Source organism: Lates calcarifer, linkage group LG15 (assembly GCF_001640805.2).
Source record: "Lates calcarifer isolate ASB-BC8 linkage group LG15, TLL_Latcal_v3, whole genome shotgun sequence".
Classification (NCBI taxonomy): Eukaryota; Metazoa; Chordata; class Actinopteri; family Centropomidae; genus Lates; species Lates calcarifer.
This window is the reverse complement of record NC_066847.1, coordinates 8,026,422-8,052,644: the sequence shown is the minus strand read 5'-3', so window position 1 is coordinate 8,052,644 and position 26,223 is coordinate 8,026,422. Positions and strand designations below refer to the sequence as shown.

The 26,223-nt window shown below is 40.1% G+C and overlaps 1 protein-coding gene across 1 annotated transcript in view; it reads left to right on the top strand.

Annotated features, from left to right (window-relative positions):
* grik3 (glutamate ionotropic receptor kainate type subunit 3) overlaps positions 1-26,223 on the top strand; it is a 90,983-nt gene that overhangs the window by 1,822 nt on the left and 62,938 nt on the right. The gene's annotated exons all lie outside the window — the stretch shown is intronic.

Here is a 26,223-nt window from a genome sequence, read left to right as displayed (position 1 = left end):
CATTAACATACCACTCCAACAGCCGGAGTACAGGCAGGGGAGTGAGAGCGTCTTAATGGCACAAGGCTTTTTTTGTGTCCTAGAGGTATAAATGATGAGAGAAAAGTGGATGAATGTTACAAAATTGCATATTCCATATTCCCCTGCTCTAACATAGCTAACCGTGGTCTCTCAAAGCCAGTTGTCTCTTGTGTGACATATCAGCAACATCCCACTCTGATCTGGTAATTCAGAATTCCTGTCAAGCTCAATGGGAGGTCAATGAAAAGATACTTTAATTCAAATTAAAGTTATTAGACTATAACAGGAGAAAGTATAGCTACAGTTCTATAACCATGAATGATGCATTTTCTTTGTTTTTTAAGTTATGACAAAAGCCTCAGCTGAAACACACAGTGTAAAGTCAAACACAGAGGAATAATGTTTACCGCTGAGCATCATATGTATGAGCTGTCAGGCAGACCCAGCATGTCCCTGTGATTGACTGCTGCACTCTGAGGAGCCGTGACTTCTCTGACATTGCTGTGCATGGACTTTGGTGATGTCTTAGAAACTGCATAAATCCTTAAAGTTCCCTTTCTACTGATCTGAACTGAAATTGTTTGGTCAAAGGGACCTTTTTTTTTCATTTTTTCTTCTTTTTACTGTGGCAGCAGCTCGAATGAAGACCTGAAATAGACTTGACAGGCGTTGTTTTTAAAAATGTCAAAGTGCTGAGACAAATTTACCTTGAAATGTGCTACAGTCGCACTATTGCTTTTTATAGAATCTATCATGGCTTGTGGTGCAGGAGCAGTTTGTTTTTTTAATTTTTTGTTGTTTGTGTGTGTGTGTTCCTGTGATTGTATTTTGACAGACTGAGAAGAGGGACATGCAAGAGACGGTTGCTGAATTTGCCTCAATGCCATAAGAAAAAAGTAAATTGAAAAGGCTCATGTCATTGTATGATCTTTTGAAGCGGCGTGTTTATGTACAACAGCCATGTGTGTATCCATTTTATTTTATCCACTTAGAAAACTGGCCCTAGTGAAAATAACAGAAAATATCAAATAATATTCTCTATGACTGTATTTACAACAATAATTTTTTTTAAGCTTGAGGGTGTGCAATATATGTATGTGTTATTGTTATTGCAGATATAGTGTGGTTAATATTCACAGTCTGTTGATTTGTTTAGGGATGAGCGCTTTATTGAGTGGGTGTGTAGTGGTGCCCCCCCCCTTTTTTTTTCTTTTTTTTTTGTAATTTGGTACTTAGTGTGCAAGTGTGTGTGTGTGCTCTGTGTCAAAGCCACCCCGCTAAAACCAACAGAGGGCTCTCTCATAGTGGGTGCACGGTGGCCAATGTCGCTCCTCAGCACCGGTTACCAACACAAACCAACCAGTGAAAAAAGCATGGAGGTGGGCGGTGGTATTTGAGCACAGAGCTCTCTGTCTGTGCCGTGTCTGCTCATGGTTAGGTGGCCTGTGCACCATCTGGGTAATGGTGGGCATCCAAGGTAGAGTTGTTGCCATTGATTTTAGTGCTTTTACAGAGCATTGCTCTAAGTTGAGGCCAGATGGTCGCTCCGTCTCATTCTGCAGCTTCTATTTGTTGAAGGAATAAAAGACTACTCCTCCTGTATTTGTCCTCTTACACGCTGAGCTTGTCTTTACTCTCCCTCTGCCTGCTTCTCATACTTAAAAAAAAAATTTTTTTTGGGTCTTCCTGACATGTTTTCAACCTCTAATCTCATTTAGGAACCATTTCAGTTCATAATGCAATTTTGTTATAAGACAAATGTGCTCAAGGATGTAGATGTGGCTTTCCTCTCTGAAGATAGCGTGTCTGCAGATAATTTTTATGTTTGCCAACATAGAAATAAGATGCATATTAAAGCAGTGCACTCATGATTACATTAAATATGATGGTTGCTTTATGTACTTTGTTCTGTAACACCAGTGGACATTGTTGTTCTGTCTGTGCATGTCTTTGATTTCCCTACATACACTGTTCTCTTCTTCATCAGATAGGAACTGCCCAATTTGCAAATTTGATTAGATTAATATATATTCATAGCATACATTTATATATCTATTGTTAAAGCATACAGTAATGACAGATTATTATATGTTGTCTCATTCATTTGTTGATTGATGAAACTAATTCGTCATTTGTTGTCTCTTTTCTCTCAGTGAGGTTATTCACTGCCTGACAGGGATTTATTGAATAATCAATTACTTTATCTACCTAATACTTAAAGCACTTAATCAGTGCCAGTTAATCAATCTCCCTCATGATTTCATGTTGATTTCATTTCCTCAGCTTCTCACTCTGCCCCTACAACACCTGGTCACATGCATTTTTCATTTAGCTTCCCCTTAAAACGCTTTGGGCGGCCATGACTCCAGACTTAATTATTGTGTGTGAAACAGCCCCGAACACTTAAATGTGAGCTGACAAATGTGCAGCACTTGAAGCTGTATGCAGTGTGACCACTCAGAAGCTTCAGTGGGATAAATCGGGTTTGTGGTCACCACTTTTGGTTGAAGTCTCCCAAACACAGCCACTTCAGAGGCTTGTCTTTATCCCTGCACTAGCAGCAGCAGCAGCAGCAGGGAGAGACTGAGAAGTTTTTCATGTGATTAACTCTTCTAGCGAGCTGCAGAGAGTGCACTCTCCACTCGCATGCTCCCCGAGATCCTCCTCGCCGGGGTTTGTGCAAATGTCTCATCTGAAATGACTCAGACGTATTTCAAGAGGCCGCCAAAAAGCTGTAATGGTACTTTGGAATTCTAGTTTTAACAAAGCCAAACTCAAAGGGGTGCTTGTATTGAGAATTACCCACAGGAGGATGGTATGGTTGGCAAGGGAGAGAAGAGGAGGACATTAAGAAAAAAAGTGTTTGGCGATGAAAAACAATGAGGAGATGTTGCTTCAAAAGTTGTATCAAATTAAGACGGCCATCAGTTGCTCAGTGGAAAATGAATATTTCATTTTCATCTAAATTTAATCTCTCCCTAGACAGAGGGAGAGGAAGCAAGGAGAAGCCTGCTGGTGGAAGCTTGGTCCCAGGGAGTTGTCGTGGTGAATATGAACAAAGGCTGGTAGAGGTCACAGAAGAATTGGATACAGGGAGAGGCTTCTTTGATGTGTAATTCCATTATCTGTTAGCAAAAGCAGAGATTGAAGGGGGAGGAATACAGTGGTTGTTTTACCTGCACTAACACTCCCCTTCATCCTCTTATATAAACATGGCTGGATAAACGAACTGCAAAAGAAATAGCTGAGGCCTCTTCTCTGCCTCTCCCACTCTTGGGCATCTCCACACACACACACACACACACACACACACACGGACACACGCTATATAAACCCATACTCCATCCACAACATTTTCCAAAACATATGTCTGGTCTCAGTGGGCCTCTTGTACACAATCCAATTCCATTCTCTCTGTCAGCACACTCACAGCTCGTCATTAGCTTCAATCTCACTGATGAGAAACGGCAGATGTTCGTTTTGTTGAGCAGAGGGCCCGTCTCTGAACGTGCTGTCTTCTGTACTCGCCTGTGATCCTCTTTAGATGCATTAGAAAGGAACGTTCTACTTCCACAAACAAATATGTGCTCCAGGCGTGCCATAGTCTGTCTTTTCTGAGACACAGTGCCTGTTTTTAAGTTAAGTCAGTAAAGCCAGTCACCATGTATTAAATGCACCGTGAGTCCAAGTCAGTAGTGTATTAAATAAACAGTGTGTTTATGTCCCAGACTAGGTGTAATAAATGCGTAATGCTCTGAAATGTGCTCGTAATGTGTCTGATCACTAACACTAACAAGACTTAACTGCATCGGGAAAGTGCAGGTACTTAGCTCCTTGTTCAGTCACACATAATAATGATCATCCAATAATCCAAGCCACTAGGGGCTAATAGAGCGGATCTACCAACCAGTAAGATAATCCTGTGACACAGCAGGGCCCTATCTAGCCCCGGTTAGCTTAGCCTAGCCGCTGCTCACACACCAGATGGTGTTTTCATATCGTACTACAAAGTGGGTGCTCCGCAGTGAAAGGTCTGCTGCAAGCATATGCTTCTGATGCCTATTGAAATAAATAAGGTGCTGAGTTCCTTATGGCTATATATTTCCACTTTTTATTCAAAAAGCAAAGTAATGACTTTGCTGTTATATGGATGCAAGATGTTATTTTAATATTTCACTGCTTGTCGTTTGCAACTACTTGGGGGTGAAAAAGGAGCTTTAAAGGGTCACTTCAACCAAATTACAAAAAACAAACAAACAAACAAACAAAACCAAGACAAAAGTATTACTGATATAAGCCATGCAGATGGTTTTGGTTTTATGAACTTGAGTTTTGAGAAATCACATCTGAGATTTCTACTCCCACCTGAATACAATGGAGGTGAAAGACATGTTGTTTGTGGTGCTCACAGCATTGAAAAATTACATTTAAACAATTTCAAGGTCACTTAAAGTAATCCACATTTTATACTTTAAACAGTCATGAGGAATTTTTCTAGTAGTTCAGATGAAAACTATTTACTATGACATCTGTGGATTATGCAGAATAACCAGCGTATTGTTTCTGGAAGGTGCTGTGAGCACCATGAACAACATTCTTTTCACCTTCATCATATTTGGTTGGAAACAGAAATCTCAAATGGGTAATAGTAGGCTTTATATGTGACATGAATGTGAGACTAAAGGAAGCATCTTAAAATAAATTCCAAAAGACACAGGACATTTGAAAACCTGAGCAAATAAAACCACGATTATCTGCATGGTTCAATACCAGCAGAATTTAAAAAAAAAAAAAAAAAAAAAAAAAAATATATATATATATATATATATATATATATTTGCAGTGTGGGTGAGCCAACCTGTTAAAGCATTAAAGCATTGTCAAACAACTCAATGTAGAAACGTCCATCAGAAACAGAAGCCTAATTGATTTGGTCCTCAATCTGCCCGGAGTTTCCCTGCAGGCTGCAGGCCCCTCTGGGACTCAATGTCATTATAGCAGGACGTGTGCTTTTTTTGGATTTGACAGTGTTTTGAATTCATGGCATGTCAATGTTGGCTATTTCCCTATGAATGTTTCTGTACCAAGGCAATGAATCAAATTTCATGCTCTAGCCATTTGTCTTTATTATGTGCCCTTGTCCTTTCCATTTGACTCTCCCATCTCAGCCCTCCTCGGGGCTCCGCTGGAAAAGTCGAATAACATCAAAACAGTTTGAGAAGAAAGCTTGATCACGGGGCATTTCACTCTCAGGGTCATGCTAGCAATATAACATAGTTAATTAGAATCATCTTGTTGGAGGTAATTTGGTGATTATTTTTTACATTTCAGCATGGGGAGCAATTTGTCTTCACTTTCCCAGACACACTGTATACGTCGGCAAAACACACACACACACACCATAGTCGTGTAAAGTAATGCAGCAAAAGAGACAGAGGGAGGGAGAAAGAGCGAGGGTAGTTCCATAGATGAAGCTAGGGGACTCTTATTTAGCTTGTTAATTAGCTTGAACCTTTTGATCCCAATTTTAAAACCCGCCACGTTGCAATGCTGGCCGCCTTTTGTGTGTTGCCCCAAGCTAGATAAAACTAAGCCTTATTCCTGTGCCTTTCAAACACCATGGCATTCACCGGAGCAGTATTAGCTTTGCTTTCCCTTCCCTGCGTTAGTGTCGTCCTTATCTATTCCCAGACGCTCTGTGTAAACTTGGTCACCTCTGACACCTCAGTTACATACAGTTACGCACATGCATTACAATAACAAGACCTTTTCTCCTCACTGCTTTAAAGCAATCAGGATTTGACAGTGGAGGTATCAGCTGCAATGCACAGGTTTAAATCCTATTTAACTTGGGCTAAGGACAATGGATGGAGGGTGACACCGTTTCATTCTGCCCTTTTAATCAAGCCCTCATTGTTATAGGTGCACAGCAAATGTCAGGTCTTGGTTGTGTGATTCCCTCAAATTGCAGTTCCACGACTTTAGGGAGATGAGTGTGCATGAGTGTGTGTTTAGTAGAGAAAGAGAGAAGGAAAGAGAGGAAGTGCGAGTGTGTGCATGACAAGGGGATGTATAAGGGGAGCTGGCACAGAATCCCCGGAGCGTTGGGGTAGAGCAGGAGTTACTAATCAACTGTGAGAGAGTCGGCTTGAGAGGACTCACCCTTTATTTCCCCCCCAGAGAGAGAGAGAGAGAAGGAACAGATAAGACAAACCTCTTCAGGCCAAAACCACTACAAATGAATGGTTATCACCAAAAATATCAGGAGGGGGAAACAGAGATCCACTCCTCCACAAGCCTCACACATCCCCCCAGCTTTTCATCCCTGCGAGGGCTACTGCAGGAAGTGCATAAGACTCGGGGGTTACCTCTCTAGCCCCTGTGCTCATCCTTCCACTGATGGATAGCCAGGAGGTTGGAAGCCAATGTCAATTTAGTTAACACAGCCAATACCCAGAAGATTCCACACAGCACTCGTGCTGTGCACAGGCAAGACAATCTGGGATGGTCTCTCCTGTCTCAGCGAATGTTTTACCGGCTGCCGATCTACTGCCCAGGTTGCCCCCGGAGAGCAGTGTGGTTAACCGCAAAATGTTCCCCCGTGACTCATCTGAAGACAGCTTGTCTGCATGTGACCGGCTTCAGATATATGGAACAAGACGGACATTATCACTGACAGGGAAGGGAAGAGGAGGAGAGATTGTGGGCGGTTTGAGGCCGACGGTACATTTCAGTAAAGCTATTAGTGATGCTTGTGTGAATAAGGGGCTTTAATGTAAAGCAGGAGAAGGTTGTTACTAATAGTCCTGCAGGTTTTCACAATTTCAGGTGGGGTTTGAGACGTAGAGATGGCAGGCATAGTAACCACAGATCATGCAGGTGTGAAACTAGAATGTGATTGGTGGAGATTATAGCATGCGATTAGTCTATCATCTAAGCAGCTGGGTTTTTTTTCCACAAATCAATTTCCTATCACAGAGTTAATGAAAAATTAGGCCTCTGATTGTTTTGTTCCCAAATCGTGTTTTCCAGTCTCAAGTGTTTCTGTTCCTTCACTTCCAGCCTCAAGTGTTTTTTTCCGTCTTGTGTGTTGCATTGCCACTGCCCACCTTCAATTTAAGCTTAGTGAAACGGGTTTGATTAATTCATTGTTTTCTTATGATTTGGGTAATTATAGAAGCTCACAAGGCTCTAATTACTTTAATATCTTTAATCACAAATTACAGTATATCTTTGTTATTTATACAGTGGGTTTATATTGTGTAACTAAGGACTGGAGGATTTGTGTGACATCGTATTATGGTTTTAGTCTGCATTATATTTTCCAGACATTAAGAAATAAAATCTACCAGTCTCTTGCCAGATTCCTTTTCAGTGTTACTTGGTTAAAATCCACATGGGAAAACTCCAAATGCAACAAATCCATAGAGAGAAAGAAAATGCAACTTCATATAACCTCCTCTTTTTTAACCCCTTGACCTCAAAGTTTATTTGTCCAGAGGAAAAAATAGGAGAATTAATTGTGTGAAGGCTGGCTAATTTCTACGAGTTATGCTCCTTATTGCTTTTCACCAAGAGTGAACATAATACAGTGAAATTTGCCTGCGCCAAAATAGTCTGCAATCAGCAAGTATTATCTGGTTTGATGAAAAGGATCAATTGAAGTAATGCTGCAATAATGATATGCAAATTTAATGAGCCATCTGCAGTGTATTAGGCTGATTATTCTCATTGGTAAAGCAAACAATGCATGTCCTTGTTGCCTGCCATTTTAGTCAAAAATGCCATAAAACATGAATATTAGATATCATCAGCGGTCTTTAAAAACACAATTTTTTATCTCCAATGTTTTCAACATGCAGAATATTTAACATCTGTATGGTAGCGTGTGGGTATTTGCTAAATCTGACCCTAATCTCCTGTAATAACTTCTGGATGTAATTTAGGCCACAAGTGGCCGCCATCTCAAAAGGCTTCTGTGATGCAAAACAAGGAAAAGAAAAAGAGCTCTTTCACTGTTATTACATGTCTAGACTTATCTATTAAGAAAATTTAAAAGGCAACACAGTTTAGAAATGTCAATATTCTAAATGCCTTGAGAGGTCCATTAGAAATGTCACAAATTGTAGGTAACAGGGTGCAACGGAGGTAAATAAAGACATGTATAACTATCATGGGGCTGTATTGTATCCATCCGATGCAATTTTAAATTCCAATCCAGCATCCATAAAAATTTCTCCTTGGTTTAAACAACCAATTTTCCGTTCTCTCTTTTCTCAAGATTTGCCTTTCTGAGTGCCTCTCCCATTTACACCGAGGAGCTTTTGTTAGCTTGAGTGGTACTTGGAGAAATTTATAACCATCAGAGCATTGACCACGTTTAAAATAATTGGCATCACGCTGGCATCACAGAATTAATGCTCAGTTAATGTCCTGCTCAGCCTTCCTCTGCACTGTTCACATATGGATCGTCTGTCTGCCAGTGGGGTAATTACTTCAAATGCAGTTAGGACGGTTCCTCCTGTATGGGGAACACAGGCCACAATACATAGCATGTAGAAAGGAGCAATCTCTTAAAGTAATTTAACATGGGGCTGAAATGATTAGTCAGTTAATCAGTTATCAGTCAGTTTTTAGACATTCAGTATAAGTACCAGTTGGTGGACAGTTATTTGTTACTATGTTATTCATATCATCACAAATTGAATACTTTTTGGGCTGTTGGCGACTGTACATCTGGCATTAATTTTAGTATTTTATACATGAAAAAACTATTTTATTTGATAAAGCAACAATTACAATTGATTTTTTCAATTCTTCAAACATAAACACCAAACATTCCCTTCTTCCAGCTTCTCAGTTGTTTTGCTGTTTTTTGATTTTAAGATATATGTTCTTCAGCTTTGGGACAGTGTGATGGGTGTTTTTCATTATTTTGTCATTTTACTGTACAGACTAAACATAATCGCTAAATTAATCAGTGAATAATGAAAAGAAAAGAATAGTGAAATAGTGAAAAGAAATTAACATGTTAATCAATGATAAAGCTTACTGTTTTCTTGCAGCCCTAATGTAAAGTAAAAGTGACAAGACAGTTGGATATAGTAGCCAGCACAAAGACTTGGAAATGTCTTAATAGAGAGTATTGTATTATATTATACGACTTCAATATTCTCCTCTGTCAGATGTACATATGTCCCTTGTACCCAGCATGGTAGAAAATCTGAGATTTAACCACACAAGGAGGAGGGATGACTTTAAAAAGGGAGGGATTTTTCTTTTTTCTCTCCATCAGGGTCCTTAGGAGGCCAGGGGACAATCAGCAGGGTTTGTGAGCAGAGATTCCAGTCTGTAATGATGGCTGGCTCGAGCCCAGACAGATCAGAGACCTCACGTTCTTTGTCAATATTCTGCCTAAGCATCGGAGGACAGTATGAGATGACAGAATGGGCCTGGTGTGCGCTTGTGTGTGTGTGCTTTTCTGAGTGGAGCCTATTGGTGCAGGGTGCCTCTCCAAGCCACTGTCAAACTTAAAACAGAGGACAGGAGGAGATACTACCTCCAATTACATGCTGTGGTGCATCTGTGAAGTCTGAGCACTATCAGGCTGCTGGCCTGTCAAACTTTTGTCCGTTTATTAATTCATTTTTGTTTCACATTATACGTATCATGGTGATAGAAAAGGAGCCCCCTCTTACCCTTTTCTCATCTCTTTCTTCTACTCCCCACCCTCCTTTCCTTGAGAGAAGAAGCCATTTATTTGAAGTCATATTCTTTTAAGGGGGTAAAAGATAAGCCTTTATTTAGGTTTCATTCACTTGCTCTTCATCTTTTCTTACCAGACAGAAGATGTGACCCTGCTAACATATGCTCATTGTGTTAATCCCTTGCCAGAGTAAAATGAGAACTCCCCTCTCTCACCTTTCTCCACCTGTACCCTCTCTGTCTCCTCATCACACTGTATTACAAGACTTACATTTCAATTTGCAAGCCCAATCACCGGGATCTTATGAGCTGCTGGTTGGAAAGCAATTCGATCTGTCCCCCTCATGTTTTCAATCAATTTATGATTATTTAAGATATTAAATGGCTTGAATAAACCGCTTGCAGAGCCCAAAGATTTTTCTTCCCTTTCTTTTCTTTTGTCTCTTTCTTTTAACACTTTTAACAATTTGATTGCACCCACCAGCTACCTTCGCCTTCACCAGTGCTTCCCTGGTCATCTGTGCACCTTGATTTGAGACTTGAAGGTAGGGGGTGATAGTGGGAATAGCAGCACATGGAAATGGGCTGGTGATTGCCTTCCTTCCTGCGTGGTGATGGAGGGCTTGAGTGATCGTGCCCCTCAAGCCCCTCCTTGGTGGTTGATTAGCTGTGGAGCCCTGGAGCTGCGGATTGACACACCGGCTCATCAGACCCCGCTCAGCCTGTCAGGGACCCCCTTGATTGCACGGTGCTTCATAATTGTCCCCCCACCCCCGGCATTCTGCTTTAGTGTCCGGTGTGCTGCCATCTCATCTTCATGTCAGAGAATATGCCACACGATGCTTGACTTTTTCCAGGCGCTTTTCAGAATATGCGCACTTGAAATGTTTCCACATGAAAGAGATGTGCCATAAAAATTACATCCATCTAGGAGCTCTCAGTTATTAACAGCTGACAACATGAAAATGCTCTTCAAGATATTCAATGCACGGTATCTACAGTAACGTGCCATCTCGCTAAGGCCTAAAATTGATCTCTCAGATACAATGCACAACGAATGGAAAATGAAAAGGTCCATTATAGATGCTAGGCGAAGGAATGCTATGTTATCATAATGCATGCTGAATTGTATGGATGCCAGGCTGAACTGAAATGGCAGCTGCAGAAATGCGGGACAACATTTATGTCAAAGAGTACTTCTTCTCTCTCCCTGTGTCTGCCTGCCAGCAGCAGCAGCTGCAAATGGACCCGGTGTAATGTCTTTTTTAGTAAGGCAATTGGAAAAGAATTGCCATCATGGCATTTATAATCATGGAGTTGGTATCCATGATTGAAAGTTAAAGCAGAACAGAGAACTCTGAGGGCTCTGGTCTGGGTTATTGATTCATACAGCTTATGTGGGTGAACTGCCTGAGGTGTGGAACTCATCAAATCATAGACTGTATTAATTATTTTTATGTCCTGGCATCAGCCTCTGGTGACACTTGAATTTCTTAAAGTTGAGACTTGACTGTAAGACACTAGCTGACATTTGTTTGAAGCAAGTCTTTTGAGACTGCAACTATGGATTAGAAAACAAAGTGTGTATAATGCATTCAAGGATTCAAAGGTTTCTTTGTCACACACACACAAGGCCGTGCTTAAAGTCTAGTGTGAATAAAAAAAAGACATTTAAAAAGATAATCCAAGATAAAAAGGAGGTGTAGATCTGATGCTATAATCAGTGGAGGAAACCACTCAGGACAGTTTTGAGCAGTGTAGTTCCCAGACCAGCAGGTGATATCCCCTGTTCAGATGCTTTCCACAGCACCAGAGTAGAAGGTCCTTAGGATCTCCAGAGAGGCTCTTAAGCTGTCTGAGGTGTTTAGACTAATGCCTTTCTCACCAAGATTTCTGTGCGTGTGGACCATGTGACCGAGTCTCGTAATGTGGACTCTGAGATACCTCTGCATAAGTGTCCAGTGTCCAACATAAGTGTTCTCTGTGGTGTGTAGCTCTTCTGCTGCTTCCTCCCACAATCCACAACCATCTCCTTGATTTTGCTGATACTCAAGAGAGAACACAGTGGCAGGTCGCCCACCTCTTCAAGGTAGGTCTTGTCATGATTGTTGTTGGATCAAGCCTATTATTTCTTATCAAAAACTTGACAGTGGGGTTGGAACTGGTTCTCACACACATAATCAGTCTTGTGCAGGGAATCCAACAGGAGTCTAGGTGACTGCCTACCTGACCACTTGTGTTCTGGCAGTTAGGAAGTCCAAATCCAAGCACTGCAACTCCTCATGTTAAAGATAAAAAATGGGTTAATGGCCTTTTTCATTGGGATACCATCTTTTTAGTGTCTTCTGATGCAAAAGCCTGGATTGTTCATCTGTGTCTTGGGCTCAGTGTAACAGACCATCTCTGTCTCAGGCACTCTGCTTATCCTTTCAATCGGTTCCTCTTTTTTGTCTCTAGTGAAAGGCCCAGCAGTTCAGGTCTATACATAACTTTAAGGTTTTTCCACTCTCCAGATCGCTGGGATGACCTCTAGTCACTCAGCCCAGCAGCTGCTTTTCACTCAACCAAGGCACATGAAACGACAAGCCATTCCCTGTGTTCACCACACACACACACACACACAACACACAGACACAGCACCTACAGAGTAAGACTTCAAATGTAAAAGACGACCTCCATGTTTTGTAGAATAACTTGTTTGTGATGTGTGCAATTGCATTTAACTGCATGCCAGCTTTTATCTTATTTTCTACCAGAGAAGTGGTGACTACAGCCACAGGCTTATTCATGTCCGGACTTTTTACTCACCAAATAGGCTTTTTCCTGTTGTCAACCTCAGGTTAAAATTTCCTCTATGCCAAGGGAAATAGGAATAAGAACTAAAAAAGGAAATAGCCAGTATCTAACTTCTTCCCTCTTCAGTGGCTTTTTGATGCTCCTCTGGCTTTGTGTAATCATCTATCTCCATTGGTGCATTTGCTTTATTCAGCCATTACACTTACAGTGATTTCACCTGCTGATTGTTTACTAGACTTTGAACATAAAACAAGACTTCTTCCTCACTGTGGCTTTAATAAACATTACAGTGTCACAGCTCTTGAATGAAACAGCAACCAGTGTCAGCCTTGTACAGAGTGATAGATGTTACACTGCCAGAGGAGACTTGTATTGACAAGTAAGTCCACCATCATATTCAGTGCAAGCATTTACATAAGAAGTAGAGGGCCACAGCAGATGAGCGGCTTGTCATAACATTACACATTTGTTCAGTCGAGAAATGAGTCAAGGTGTTTGTGGTGCGTCAAAGGGGAAGCCTGAGAGAAAATATTGGCTCTGTCATGGGTCCCTAAAGAGCGCTGTAAGCAGGGTAAAAATGACTTGTTGGTTTATACCACCTCTCCTTAGGTGTCTGTGTTTGTGTGTCTGAGTTTGCTGCAGAAAGATGATGAAGATACAGTTAACGACAGTGTTACATTTTTGCACAAAGTGGCTGTGGAATTTGAATATTTTTCCATTTTCCTTGTATAAGTCAAATAATTCAGGTCACGGCAATGATGCATGGGGATCAATTTAACAGCTTTTTGTTTGATTTTGTTGCCATTTTCATACCTATCTCTTTGTGAGACACATCTAAACATTGTGTGTGCCATTTAATTGGCAGGGGGAGCATCACAGCACACCTTGTGAGCTCAGGGCTCCTGATGATTCTGATGAAAATCTTTTGACAACTGAAACATTTTCACTCCTGCTGCACAAGCTTAGTATCGCTTATATGGCCCCTGTTTTGGATTACTGGCAAGTCAGAATGACTCTGTGCATACAGAGACACAAACATAATAAGGTTAAGAGGTCAAAGTTGAGCTCAGGTGTTTGCAGCTACAAACTACTTTAACCATCTGCACATTCTGTTTGAACAGTCAGGCAAATTGAGGGTAAGCTTTACCTTAAATACTCCACATTGTGAAATGTTGATCAAAAGAAATGAAGGAATCACATGGAAAACTTTTTGTATATAAATAAGATATGCAATACCTTTTGCACTTAACACATACTTACGTATAGATGAGCAGTGTTCTAAACAAGTCCAGGGTACAGCAATTCATTCACAAAGTTAAGTTTGTGTGAAGCCAGAGTAGCTGTTGGTCGTGGATAGTGTCATTTGTGGCAAAAAAGGATATGAAGAGGTCAGATCTAATTGAACCGCTTCTCGTCCAGCAGAGAAGGGTTGTTTGATTAAGCGTTAATCCTAACATGATAGCTTCCACTTTTTTGGACTGTTGTTCTCTCCACCCCCTCAAAGGTCGGCTATGTCAATATAATTTGCAGTTTATCAGTGGATTCATTTTAAACAAATTTATATCAGTATTTTGATTATAAATGTTGTTGTAACTGAGTCCTAAGAGGTGTTGCTTTTCTTTGTGACATGGTGGAAGTTTTATGTTTTCTAAAGCACCTGTCGCAAGCACCTCAACAAACTGTCTCACTGAGGGGGCTGCTGCTGCTTATACCATTCCTCCTATGTAGAGGTATTTTGTATGCACTGAGGAGCGAGCAATCACCACCACTGATGACTAAGGCTATAAGAAGCTGTGACAAGAACTATTGTGTTTGCATTAACATATGCTTAACTGCATCAGACCTCATTACAGCACTCTGCAGAGCAGATGCAAAAACATCAAGCCTGCTTCCTCCAAAGAGTTGTCTGATTTTTGATGGTATTAGGAGGCATTTGGTGGAGGTATGATAGGGTAAATCACAAAATATCTTAATATTTATGTCCTCAAAATAAATGTTGTTTTTACTTTCAACATCTTTTGGTTTCTTTCATGGCTCAGATGCAGTTCCAGAGGAATCAGGAATCAATACAAACTGTAACTGATAAGCATGATAATAGGTGTTGTTTAGCTTTGTAACATGCTGGATGTTTGGCATTTTTGCCTAAATTGATACACAACTTCTAAAATCTTAACAATACATTCTTTAAATATTACTGTATGTACCTTGAAATACACAGTGTTTTCAGCGTGACAAAAATTATGGGCAGATTCGCAGCTGTTGATGGAATAGGCTCCTAAGTCCACTGTCCACCTTTAGTGTATGTAAAATATGTAACACTTTGCAAAGCTGCACACCTTCCTGGTTATGTGTCACTGCTGGAGACAGATACACTCACCTCAGTTCAAAGTAAGGCATGTCATTTTGTTGACAGGCTGTAGCTGTGTGTCTGTGAGCATGCTTGTGCCTGGGAAGACATGTTACGCTGTATTCTCTCTCAGAAAAATCAGCATTGTGACAGAGAGTCTGACAGTGCTGTGTACTCAGATCACTTAACTGGAGCATCTACATGTAGCTGAGAATGAAAGGCCAAGTAATGACAGAGAGCAAACCTGCTTATGCACACTGATATTACATAAGTAGGGCAGTGTAGGAGAGGTTTAGTTCTCAGAGATGTGTGCTGTAGCCAGTAGATTTTGTTTTTGAAATTTTTGGAGCAGGCATCATTTACATCCATGATAACATCATCTACCAGTTCTGCATTTGCACATTACTATCAGTGAAATTGTGTATAAGGCAAGAGAAATCAAATACCCGGTTTTATTTCATAGACCCACCAGCCTCAGTTATGATCACCTTATGGTCAGAGTCGCAATGATTAGTCACTTAAACTTATAAAAATGAATTCACAACTATTTTGCTAATCATTGAAGTCATTTTTTAGTCAAAAACACCAAACATTTTACTAATTCCGACTTCAGAAATTTTGGAGTGTTTTGGACATTTCCAGTTGATTTTCTAAAAATGGTAGTTTCAGATTAGTTTAATGTTTGTCTTCTCTTTCATGTTTTATGGCGTATAATGTACATAATGTTTCAATTACTGCCCCCTGAAGTTGGGAGGAATGTATATTGTGTGGTAGCGTACACAAATTTAAACATACCACTACTATTGGTCAGATACTGTACAGGGTATTTTTGATCAGCTGTTCCAAAGACTTGAGTTTCTGAGCCCAAAAATAATAATAATAAAAATAAAGAAGTATCATAAATCATATATCATATATCATAAAATGGTTCCAGAAAGCATTTGTCAATTAAATGCCTTGCTCAAGAGCACCTTTATTGTGTTTATTGTGAGTGAGATAAGAACTCCTTCAGGCTACATCAGTGACCTCCTGGTTGTGAACCAACTTGGCTGACCTCATCTCTGGGCGTTAAGCCACATGAATGTTGAACAGCAAAGCGGTACCCGCTGGTGATTCTGTGCATTATGGCCTTGCCCTTTCCAATGGAAAAGGTCAATGTTGATGCACATACAGTATTGCCTTGACTAGTTTTTCCCAGATTTCATAAATCCTCTGGAGTAACAAAGAATGTGGGAATCAATTGGTGTTGCTCTTGGCATGTGGACATTGTGATTAATTTGTCCAGTGGCTTGAGATACTGTACTTCACTTCGGGTCAGGAAAATACAGGAGCCATTTGTTTTCTGCAGTGAATTTGGTTCAGGAGCAGGAAGTCAGTGCTGTGGCTACTGGTTATTAACTTGTTGTGATTCAACATCTTTTCTGAAGCTGAGCCCTTCTTTCCACCCCTCGCAGCCTCTCTCAGTTTAAACCCTCCCAGTGCTTTGTCATTCCATTCATATCCAGTTGAGTGTAAACATTATCACTTGAACATATTTATTATTAGAGTGTAATTACACTCACAGTTTCAGCCTGCATGTCTCCAGCTGTCACACACTTGTGAGAAATGACCTTCAATTAAATTTCTGCCAGAGTGATGTCAGTGTATCTCCATATGTAATCAGTGGAAAGTTTGTTCAAATATAAGAGGAAAAATGATACTGCTTCATTCTCCTTTCTCCTTAATTAACAAAGGGGTCGGCATTCCATTCCCTCTTATATCACCTCATGGTTGTCATGCTCTTTGACAGTGTTTAATTGAAAAAGGGTGTCTGTAAATTTCTTACTAAGTTCATGATCAGCATAGATCATAGAGTGTGTTGATGTGAAGTGAAACTTATGCACAGTATCACCGTGACCAATACCCATCTCTCTCTCTCTGCCCCATTCATCTTTCCCTCTCCTTCTTACTAATACACACACACACGCACAAACACGCACTCAGATAAGACATTTGTGTTTTCCAGGCTATATTCTATCAGGAGAGGATGAATATGAGACAAGTCATCCATTATAAGAATTTGATTGGTTCTGTAGTGGCAAATATCACAGCCCCATTTAATACCATCTCCACACACACACACACACACACACACCTCAGCAGTGCCTGGCCCAACCTCTTTCATAATTTTCTTGTCAAGCATAGCAGACAGCGTAATGTGAGAGGGCAAGCACAGAGTAAACACTGGACAGATTTTAGATGTATCACTGTAATGGAGTAATTACCCGTCAGTGGGGGAGACTACACAGGGCTGCTTACCAACACTCTGGTTCAACAGAATCAAAAGGAATCTTCAAATAAGGTTTTAAATTTTAATTACTAGTATCCTTTGGAAGCTTAGTTTGCTAAAGCAAAGTCTTTTTTTTTAACCCATGATGCTATTTCCTCATCTACCCCCAAAACATTGTTTACATATAGTTTTTAATGCACAGATTGATGCTATGGGAATATTTTGGTGCTTAAGATGAGCTAGTGGAAACAATTAATTGATTTATCAACTTCTTCATTGACAGAAACTTAAATTGGCAACTATTTCAACCAAAAATCCACCATTCCACCATTTTCTGGTTATACCCTCTCAGATATGAGGACTTGTTGCTTTTCTTTGTTTACCATCATAAACTGAATATCCTTGGGTCTTAGACTGCTGGTCAGACAAAACAAGACATCTGAAGACGCCACTTGCAGTTTAAGGCATTGTGATTAGCAATATCCACTGTTTTCTGACAGTCGATAGAGATTGGTTAATAATAAAAATAATTGATATTTGCCACCCAGGCCGACATTGTAAAGATAAGAAAGATAAGAGGAGAGAGATAAGAAATAAATGATCTAAGGTTAAGGGCTAGAAGCTACAAATTCTAAAGCGACGATGCTTCACACACATCTTCATCTATACAATTATCACAGTATATAGGTGTGCACCTGTGATTAGTGTCACCATTTCAGTCACTCCTTCAGCTGCCAGTTTGTTCTTTGTTTTAGAGCTTACTTATCTTTCCATTACTTGTCCACTTGCATTGGTGTGTACTGCAAAAACAATACATTATGGGTGCTTTTGTGAATGATTTCAGTCCTAGAAGATTTCTGCCTTGAGACAGTATAAATCTGTCATATGAATGAGCAGGACTGCTTTATGACAACATTGGACCTTTGTATGATTTCTGCATCAGTGTGATTACTAAATTCTTGATGATTTCAGGTATTTAATTCACTGGATAAGAGAGTGTGTCTAATGTGTGTAATTATCTTATCTATTGGCAATTTCTGAGAATTGATTGATTTTCAAAAAATATCTTTTATCACTATATATATTGCTAATGATAAAGTAAATATTCTGTCACAGAAGATCCATATCACCAACCCCTGGAATTGGTGCTAGACAGTAGCACTGTTTGGCAGAGCCACAGGTCCACTGAGGCCAAGAGGCAAGTAGCTCTTATACCGAAGCAGTTTTGGTCAAAATCGATCAGTATGATGGAAAATGATGCCAAAGTAGGGTCCGAGATGAAAATGCTGAAGTATGTTGATGATAAGCATGTGGCATATAAGCATGTGGTAGAATTTCACCTCACTTTTTCTTCTTGTTGGAAAGCATGCACTGGAAAGCTTGGAATAACTCTGGTGTTCACAGTTTGTGGCGGCTGCTGTACTGAAAAAAGAATTATTAGATTTAATAGTATGTAGGAGAGAAAAAAGCAATGAATAAATAAGCGGTTATACAGTGGTGCAATTCAAATCAGCCTTGGATTCAATTTGTCGATGGAATGGTAATAGGAAGGCCAGAGAGAGGAGGCAGAAAATGGTATGTGATTTCCCCCACTCGCTTGCATCACACCATGCTAATTTGTGTTTCATGCTCTGGAAATGCAAGCTAAAACCACAATTTTTCTCCTCCTCAACCCTGGTGCACAATTGGATTTTTTTTGTTTTATAAGTACTTTAATTATTCATTTATTTATTTGCATACTTTGAAAGCATTAACCTCAAACGTTGGTTTTGGTAATCACTGCAAGAGTTGAACAGCTGTTTAGTAGTCTTTCACAAGAACTACTTTGAGCCCGAGCGGCGGCTCACGTTTCATTTTCATGATGTCTGCATAGCCTTGTGGCTCTCTTCAAAGACCACAAAAAAAGTGTGTGAATAAGTAAAGCACAGTGTAAATGGCCCTCCTAATGACTCTCAGCAGGACTACTCCTTGTATCTTTTATGAGCCAGGAAGAAAGGCGCGCATCATTATACAGTGCCCATCTGAAATCCACCAGCAGCATGATGCTCAACAAAAAGAATCCCCTCCTGGCAAATCGGGCGTAATGGGACACATTAGCGTATCGTTAGCCTGTTAGCATGCCTGGAGGTCAGACACTGGCTGCCAAATTCCTGCTGCTGTAGAAAAAGAGGAGCTGGCTCTTGATGTCTGTTCATTCATTTGTGAACAGATAAAACTAGCGCAGATGTGTTTCCACAAGATTTTGAATATTTCGTCAAGATTTAGTATAGATAATGATTCATTAACACCTTCACATCTATTCTACCAAGAGTAGACAATCCACCAACTCAGTAAACACTGACATTTAGAAACATCTCTCAAACTAAGTGCTGATTCCTCAGAATAGCAGCTTAGTACCTTATGCTTAAATGTAGGCAATGGCAAATGTTAATTAAGTCTCCTGTATGAATAGGGAGCAAATGTATTACTAAGTCTCTTGCTTAAAATACACTGAACTCCGTATTAGTATTCAAATATGAGGAAAATCAGTTAAAGCCTTTGGCAATAATGTAAGGTCATGAAAAAAGTACTGGAGAAACATTTCTATTTTGACAAGCTACATCTATTCTTGGCCTCTCTAGTGGGGACATGCTACAGGTGGGCTTCTTTTAAAATGTCAACAGTCACCAAATGTGAGTTTATTATAGAGCAAGAGAGGCTGTTTAAGATGTCCATCAATCAAAGCAAATCCTCTATACTGAGAGTTGGCAATGGCGATTCTACTATACACTGAGAAATTTGCTTTTATGTGTTTAGATATATTCTCACAGTATAAAATATGTAAGATGTAATAGAGTGAGGTGAGGGAATTGTAGTGTAAGACTCATAAATTTGTGAAGCATCGTGAAGGACTTACATCACTGATGTAGATTACAGGGCAGCTTGACAGAAATTCACAGGAAGATAGATGGAAACCACAGCAACAGATGATGTAAGTGACAATGGAGAAAGGGAAAGATAGATGGCTGTGGTCAGGGAGTGGTTAAAAAGGAGAAAGGGAGAAAAAAGGGACGAGGGGCTGTGACTGTAGCAGTCACTCAGTGTCATCTGTCACTCACTCTCCAGCACTCTGTTGATGAGACCGAAACCCAAAATATCATCTAATTTGACTCACCTTCAAATTGATACACTCCATCAGAGGCATCATTCACTGCAATATGGGGAAATGATTTTTGAACAGTAAAACAAATGACCTGCTAGGTCCTGCAGCACTATCATGCAGTATAGAGTAGGAGATGCTTCAATTTCCAAGGAGTGATTCAATGCATCACAGTCCAATCTAGTCAGGGGTGAAAGGTGGGAGAGTGGGGAATTGTAAGGCTAACTAGGGCAGGGGCTAGTCAGCAAATAATGGGAAAGTCATCTGTGAGAGATGACTATCAATTAAAGGCACTTAAGGTGGTAATGATCAGCAAAGAGTTCCTAATGAGGATATGTGAAGGTGGGATCACATCTCTGGAAGTCAAGTGCAGTGTTAAGATTCCAGCAGTATGCTAAAAGCCATGAATGCACACAGGCCCACTCATCACACTATCAAGGTCATTAGATGCTGTAATCAACTTAGCTAGCACTGTTTCAGGGAGAAACAAAGTTGCTGAGCTTTAAAGCAGCGATGGAAAACCATGTGCCGTGGTACAGCAGGTGATTACACTAATTAGTTCCCTCTGTCAGCTAGAAGGCATGCTAATCAGTGAAATCACCCTGTGTAGTGTTTGGTTGGAATGAAAACCTGCACACTCTCGGCCATTCCCTGTCACATGGTTGCTTATCCCTGCCTTATAATGGAGAAAGGGAGACAGTTTCAGCCTATTGTCATTTGGCTGCCTCAGTATCTCCTGATAACAGGTTCAAATATTTCCATTTACAAAACATGAATAGAATACTACCATACAAGAAAACAGATAATTTTTTCTTTTGTAAAATCTGTATGAAAGACCATGTAGAAAAACACTGTTCAAGCGTGCTGAAGCGATCAGTTTTATATTATGTTTTACATCCTACATAGAAAAATACTATGTGGGCTGCAGATTTCTCCTGTGCACCATATGTTTCAAGTTTTAAAAAAGACTTCAAAAACAACATATTCCATCTTAGCTGCTGAGGTGCTGCTAAAGCCCCACTAATCAATATTTTTAACATGAAGGCAGTCGCTCACAGGGCTGAACTCTTTTTCAGCTTCATTTGGCTCATTGTTTTGCTTATGTAAGGTCAAGTGTTTCTGCTCTCAGACTTGTTCTCAGCAGCAACGTGCAGCCATTTTCTGCTGTATTGATACCTGCTCAGCACCAAGCTGACAAAGCTAGTGACTAGCTAGTGAAAAAAGCTGAACATCTAGCTAACTAAAGACTTAGACACTTTTTTTCAGGCATTCATGGAGACTCAAACAGGGACTGACAGCCAGAAAAATAGCCAGAATCACACTTACAAATGCAGTCGTCTGTGTCTGTTAGATTTTTTGTTAACATGTGTGCCATAGAAGTCCAATGAGGGCTTCTAAAATTTCTTCTAGAGGTGTTATCAAAAGATTCTGAGGTAGACAGCAATGCACGCCACTTTCTACATAGTTCAATATTTAAGTTTGGAGTTGCACACCGGTGGATTAGCCTTGCCATATGAGGTCGCACAATGCTGATTAAGCCCATCAAAGCCAGCTAAACCTGTCTGTATTTCACAGTATATCAGAGTTTTAAATCAGGTATTGTGGCTAAATTCCCATGCTAACGCACTGGTAGCGTGGTGTTTTATGTCAACAAGCAGTAATTGGTTTGCCAGAGTTGAGGAGGGGAGCAACCATTGTGACAGAGAGGGAGTAGGCTCTAGCAACTAAGAGTATGGTGGCACCTATGGAGGAGAAAAAGTGGAAGTGTACAAGTTTCTGATGCTCCAGATAAAAATGAAACTTGGTGTTCAGAGGAATCCACTGCAAGTTTAAGGGTGTATCTGGGTATGGATTAACCCTAAAAAAGACCTGTTGTTGCATTTTAGTTGTGTAATTTTAAATTTCTTTTTTGACAATAATAATGATATATATATAAACACATTTATTTAAATAAGAACCCTGCTTTTGAGATGAAATGGTCTCAAGTCCATCAGTAAATGATCAGTGTTGGAACAGCATGGATTGAGCCTGCTCTATCTTGGGTTTAGGAAGAGAACATTGTCTGGGCAGGAAAGAGCATGGTACCCCTGACACACTGCACACTCACTCAGCACCTCCGGGTATTTGATTATCTCCGTAGCAACCTGCTCACTGATGACCCCCATTACCTACCTGGCACACAGGTCAGGCATGTATTGCGTCAAATAAAATGTCCTTCCTGACAATCTCACACACAATGCGGCTTGAAGAGGGTCCTCGACAACAATGAAACCATCTGTGCATCTATGGGTTCACTGAATTGTAAGCCACACTGCCACACACTGTATTATTCCTCCCAGATGTCTGTGTGGAGCTAAATTATATTTTTAAAATATTTATTTGTACTTAGGGGCATTGGAAGCTGTTGACATCCTGAAATGCAAATGTAATTTCCTCACCATGTCACTATGCACCCCACTCTCTCACATGGTTAGTCTACCACTAAATTCAGTAATTTAAGGTTCTGAAATCATGCAAAGATTTCTAGTGATACACATCTTTATTTTGACAGTTATGCTAAGAGATATCGCCACATGAGTTCTGGCTTTAAACAATTTGAACAGCTGGTATATGAATACATGATCCTTTGAGGACTAAGCAAAGCCTGCATAACCTCCCCAAATAACAAGGTCTATCTTCAAAATTGGCCAGAAGAGAAATTTTCAGGACCAGCACTGATCTAAATACAGAGAAGGACGAGTCCTCATTGAAACTCCACATGACTCATAAGGGTGAACACTGGATACTTAGGGATCTGGAGAAACAACAGGCCTATTAATTAAGGTGCTGTCTGTGATCAAAAGCTGATTGTGTCCATGTGAGAAAATGCTTTTTCCCCTCATTACTTTTCCATTTGATATGTCCATAGATATGACGATTTGCCATGTGCAGCATAACAAGTGCACAATAGCAGATCAAATGTCAACAGAACTATGTGGCTCCCTCTGTTGGTCTTAAGGGTACAGATTGTAAATTCATGAGAAACCTTGTCTAGATACTGGCATCATTTCAGGCAGTTCATTTTCAAGACCAGTACTTGTGTTAATGAGACCAAGCCCCCCCTGAGAAAAATAGAAAGTGTGATTTTATGGATGCCAAAAACTGTAATTTCTCAACTATGAATATCATTTTAATAGTAGTATTTTTCACCCCGTTTCCCCTGGCAAAGTAGAAGTGTGACTGAGTATGTCTGTGTCATTTGGCCATGTGGGTGTTTTGGAATAGAGTGCAAGCTTTCGCATATCTTGCAGGTTATTTTTTCATTCACTCAACTGTGTTAAAGAAATGGTGAAAACATATGCCGTACATCAGTTATTATGTTTTTCTCATTATAAAAATATTCTGAAAATGGCCTTCCATGGCTCACAAAGGATGACGTTTCTCCTGAACTGTAAAATGAAGTTATTCTCGCCTGCCTTTCATCTTAATGGTAGATAAACAAGACTTTCTTGTTCAGCTCACTTCATTTTGTGTCACTCTTACTTCCTCATTCATCATTTCTTTTTTTAGAGATTAAACAGTACCATTTATCATGTTATTCCATGCTTTATGATACAGTCACACCCACTTAAACTAGGATAGTGTATTAAATGCACTGATTGATGAAGCAACAAATACTATACTAGTAGAAAAAAATCTAGTTCTTCAAGCCTGACATTTATCAATGACAATCTAACAAAATCTAACAAAAATTATAAATGTTCTTATATTTTATTAGGTGTGTAACAATCCTGAAACTGAGGCTGAAACCACGATACAAGCGTTCGCAATCTCATATCACAATATGTGAAGCTGGAAACCCATGCCAACATGTAGGAGGACCTATTGTGCTGTTACAAAACCAATAGACCCAACTTTTTGCTAATTTAATTCACATTTAACAGCTGTTGAGTCATCTGCAGCTCCAACACACTCACTGCTATGTTTGTCTCACATTATAAGAAGCAGGAGACTTAGGTAGCATTCATGTGTCCAGTTGTAGTAATGGGAAATGACCAGATGGTCAAAACTCACAGCAGCAAGTAGCCCTGGAACCTCAGCACTCTGCACATAACCTCATGATTCTAATAATGGTGAACAGTAAAGTACAGACTCATGAAATAATGTACAGAGTGCTCACATCACAACAGCTACGTGGATGGCCCCAGGCTGGTCAACTTGGAATTTAAGTGATATTATTTAGTATTTTTGATATATACACTTCTCTTTTCTGTTGCTGTATTTGAAGTGGGACTTTTCTATATCCAGTTTGGTGGAGTCATCAGTATGGCGGTCGACAGAGACTTCAAATGGCCATCGTGGCTCTATTGGTACCATACAGTGTTCAACAAACTGAGCTGCTGTCATGACCCCCATATCTATCAGACTCTCGAGAGAGGTCCCAGGCACCCTCCCACACCTGCCAGGGACAGGCCTTCCTGCGGTTGCCTCTCCTCTTCCTCCTCCCACTGGCAGCAGGGCAGGCGGTAATTAATTTCCACATTTTAACTGGGAGGCAAAACGCTAGCGTCCTGGGACTGAGGCGTGTGCCACCAGCCTACATTCTGGATTCAAGGGATTAGGATAATTAGCCCCCGGAAGAGTGGGCAGACAGATGGAGAGAGGAGATGGTGGCACCTCGTGGCCAGGGAGGCTGATCCCTCCTGTTCTTTACTCTAGCTTATGGAAGAAAAGAAGCTGTAAACAATAGTTTTCAAACCGAGCAAGAGTAAAAAAAAAAAGAAAGAAAAAAAAAACCCAAACACAAACAGATTGCCAAATACTTTTGCCTCAGGATAATCCATCTGAGATGTCTTTTTTTTAAACTGCACATAGTTTTGGAAACATTTCAAACTGGATTCTTCTGCTATGGAAAACTTATTGTGATAACTTGTTGCAGAAATACAAGGGCAAGTGTGTGTGATGTTTGTGGTTGTGTGCATGTCTGATTATAGGCATAACTGTAAGCAAGCTCTGTTATTTCTCAAAATGGGTGCCTGCTAATGTGTGTGATGGTTGGGCAGGGCGTTTTGACAGCAGCTCTGCTCTCTGCTCTGCTCAGCCTCCAGGATCCCTCAGTCACTTAATGAAAAAGAGAGTGGACTTGTTGCAAGTCACTGATGCAGAAAACAGATTAACTCAGCTGGGCTGTACTTGCCCAATATCATGTACAACAAAAGCATCACCTCAAGTGGCGGGCATGAGGGGAGAAAGTACAAAGGGGATTGAGATTGGGGAGAGAAGTCAATGCCATGTATGGCAATACATACCGCACATACACAGTATAGTATATACTGAGGTTAGGTGATACAGTTGAAATGAAAAAAAACACACACACACACACACACACTCTCTCTCTCTCTCTCTCACACACACACACACACACACACACACACACACATATATATATATATATATATATGACAATATGGAATGTGCATCTAAAGAAATGTCATGAAATAATCAAACTGCCAGTAACTGTGTTTCACTGTCACTAATAAATCATCAAATAAATCATGAAATAAATACATATTTTCTGTGCTTAGAATTCAGTTTTTCTCAGAATCATTCATTTGGACAACTCAGTTTCATAAAAATGATAAAGGATTGACATTACAGACACAATATAATGATGAACAATTAGTTGACTAAGATAACAATTTTGAAAATGAATACATTTTCAGATGTAAGGATTTGCAGCACTTCTCATTTTGTGAATTCGAATCTATTGTTTTGGGGTTGCTTGTTGTACTGGAAACTCAAATGGGATTACATAAGTAATTAACTTAAAAAAAAAATGAATTGCCATATATGACAGTATGGTCGGGTATAACCCTTGAAAAGTCCGCGAGTATCTGTCCTTGGACGGTTGTTTATACAAATGCATACGGCTTAGGAAAACACAAAAGATAAACACTAATACAATAA